Below are 3,180 nucleotides of genomic sequence, written 5' to 3' on the forward strand. Positions count from 1 at the left end.
TATTCCACAAACTCCGGCCATTGAATTCATTCTATCTTATTTTGTTTTAACCCCCGCTTTTTTTTGAAATTTGAAATTTGAAATTTAAATTTTGAATTTTAATTTCAAATTTAGATTTTGAAATTTAAAAACCTAGAAGTTATATTCTTCAATTGCCATATAAGATTAGTCATGCTCTTTTTATGTGCAATTTGTTAGAAAATAATTGATTGGGTAGATTTATTTTATGGGTTGATCCTTGACTGCAATACTGTCAATCTGATATATTGTCGTTCTTGGGTAGCTTGTAAGAATAAATCATTTTGTTCTTCATCGAAAGTTAATTCTCTCAGAACAAATACTTTTGTTCTTGTCGTTGGCTTCAAAGTTATATTTTCTGATTGTTTGTTTGGGATGTGAAACTTAAAATTGAGTAATAAATAGGAATCAAAGTCAAGACCATTTAAACAAATCGATCAAGTGAATCTCGAAGCCTTGTTCATCACAATACTACTTTTCATCTTTTAATCATCGTTACTTTTATTCAAATATTTTTTCTCTTCTTTTTATTTTTAGAAAATCATTTTTTCTAGGTTATTCACTCTTAGTGATAACTCCTTTTGTTGGTTTAATCAGCTTCTCTGTGGATTCGACACCTAAAGCTACGCTTCAACGACCGCTTAGCCAAGGGTAATAATTTTGAGCGAGACATGCTCCTCCTCTCCTCTCCTCTCATGTTGCAGACAAGACATCTCTCCTCCCTCTCTCTCTCTCTCTCCCCATCCGCCCGGTGGCGACTTTACAACCATCATCGCTAGCGACAAACAATCATCACCAGCGGTGGGATCAACCTCAGCTATTGTTTTCTGTGCATCTCTTCTTCTTCCATGAAAACTAACCCTAATCGTTTTGGATGGTTCCCATCCACTCGGCGACAACTTCACAACGGAGCTGAAGAGTGTCACTGCCAACGACAAACAACCATCACCGGTGGCGAGATCAACCTCAGGTATTGTCTTCTTTGCATCTCTTCTTCTTCCATGAAAACTAACCATAGTCGTTTTGGATGGCAGGCATCCACTCGATGGCAACTTTACAACCATCACCGCCACGACAAACAACCGAGATAAATGGACTGAACAAAGAGTAATGTGGGGAAAATACTTGAAAGCAAGAGGTTTTAATGGTGATGATAGTACTAACATTAGTCCAAAGGACAATTCTAGTGCCCATTTGACTTCCCCTGGAACTGATGACCATTCTGAAGGTGCTTTCATGAATAATAAAGGAAACTGGTTAGCTATCCAAAGACAGTTGGCACAACTAGAGAGGCAACAAGCTCATTTCATGAACATGTTATAGGTTGGTTGAGTAAGTTCTGTTTGAGAAATGCTTTTTGAACTGGTTTTCAATATTCACTAAAATATTTCCATATTGCAAGACTTCATGGGCGGGTCCCATGACAGCATCTAGAGAACAGAGTGAGGGGTCTTGAGAGAATTGTTGAAGACATGGCACGGGATCTGACGGTGTCATTAGGAAGGAAAGGTAGTACTTTTATGGTGGTTATGAAGGATCCTCTGCTAGGTTGGTTGGCAAGTATAATGGGCTCTCTGATTACTCTAGTAGCAAGTTGGGCAGGGGTGGCAATGGATGGATTCCATTTGCTGAGAGGTCCCTTTCATCTGATTGTGGTGTTTCAGGAGTGAGGGGAAGGGACCCACCTTGGAGATCTGATGTGTTTGATGCATGGGAATCTTATGCATATGTTTCTTCAGGAAATGGACATATCAGTTCTAAAAGAGCTCTAGGTGCTGATGATAGGTCATCTAGAGAACATGACAATGATCAGGTTGGCAACACAAGAGCTTGGAATAAGGGACAAGGATCTGTTAGGCTTGGTGAGGGGCCTTCTGCAAGAAGTGTCTGACAAGCATCAAAAGATGAAGCTACTCTACAAGCAATTCGAGTGGCTGGGGAAGATGATGAAACATCACGAGATACTGCAAGAGTTGCTATTCCGGAATTAACTGCTGAAGCTTTGGGCAATGAGATTATGGAGCAGGACAGGGACCCAATTTGGGCTTCTTGGAGCAATGTTATGGATGCGCTTAATGTAGGTGATATTGATTCAGCATATACTAAAGTTCTATCTATAGGGGATTATCTTTTGCTTTGCGAAGTTGTTGGTGGTGATGGTTATGAAGTCGTCGCTGGGCGGATGGGGAGAGAGAGGAGGAGAGATGTCTCATCTGCAACAGGAGAGGAGAGGAGGAGATCTAGGAGCAAAACACCATTTTGCTTAACTTCAACTAACGGCAATGCATACTAATGGAGCTGAAAAATCCTCGCATGATTAAGCCATTCATACGATTCGGAGACGCGTGGCTCATCCTCCGAATGCGCAAACGGTGCCCTAACTAAGGGTGCCTAGACTGAAGCCAAATTCGTTGCAGAGGTATTGGGTCGAGGAAGACGAATCAAACTCCAGTAATGGCAGTCATAGACTCATAGTCACCGTTTGCTTCTGTACAACGTTTTTAACATTTAAGGGTATAATTGGCATTCTAAAAAATGATTGGGGACAATTCTGAAAGAAAATTTTGAATAAATGATTATTATACAAACACTTAAAAAAATTGAAAATTTGGAGTTAAAAAATAAACCCTTATTGTTTTAAATAATCACTTGAATTTAATTTCCCAAATATCAATAAATGCTTAATGGTGTGGTTCCGACCCAAATAAACACTTATTTTAAATAAATACTTATTTTTAAGCACTCTCAAAGGTTACCACTCGAGACATCTATTTCCCAATTTGAACCAAACACAAACAAAATTAGAAAAGTGATTTTGTCTTGCAATTGAATATCATTTTCTACGGAAAATGATGTCCAACCGACCTTAACCCTAATAGGAATGCCATACGAACCCCTAGAAGAACCATTTCTTTGGAATTTGCAATAAACAAAACATGCTTTTGGGTGCATTTCATGCCCAAACAGGTAGGATGGACCTATATAAGAAGGATATCTTCGTTCTTCACTTCCCACATTATTAAGTACTCGTTTGGCAGGGACAAAGCACAAGTGAACAACAGCTTCTAGGTTTTTGAGGTGGGCTTGTAAGCTTTTTTCAGTGAAAATTTCTGAGAGGACCAAATCAGCTGCAGCTTATCAGGAGCATTTCAAAGCAGCTGA

General features: G+C 39.3%; 1 pseudogene; it reads left to right on the forward strand.

Moving 5' to 3' along the window:
* Positions 1–1,128: 1,128 nt before the first annotated feature.
* LOC104602871 (microtubule-associated protein TORTIFOLIA1 pseudogene) lies at positions 1,129–2,332 on the forward strand (annotated as a pseudogene).
* The last annotated feature ends 848 nt before the right edge of the window (positions 2,333–3,180 follow it).

The sequence above is a fragment of the Nelumbo nucifera genome, chromosome 1 (assembly GCF_055504915.1).
Source record: "Nelumbo nucifera cultivar China Antique chromosome 1, China Antique-T2T, whole genome shotgun sequence".
In the NCBI taxonomy this organism is placed as follows: domain Eukaryota; kingdom Viridiplantae; phylum Streptophyta; class Magnoliopsida; order Proteales; family Nelumbonaceae; genus Nelumbo; species Nelumbo nucifera.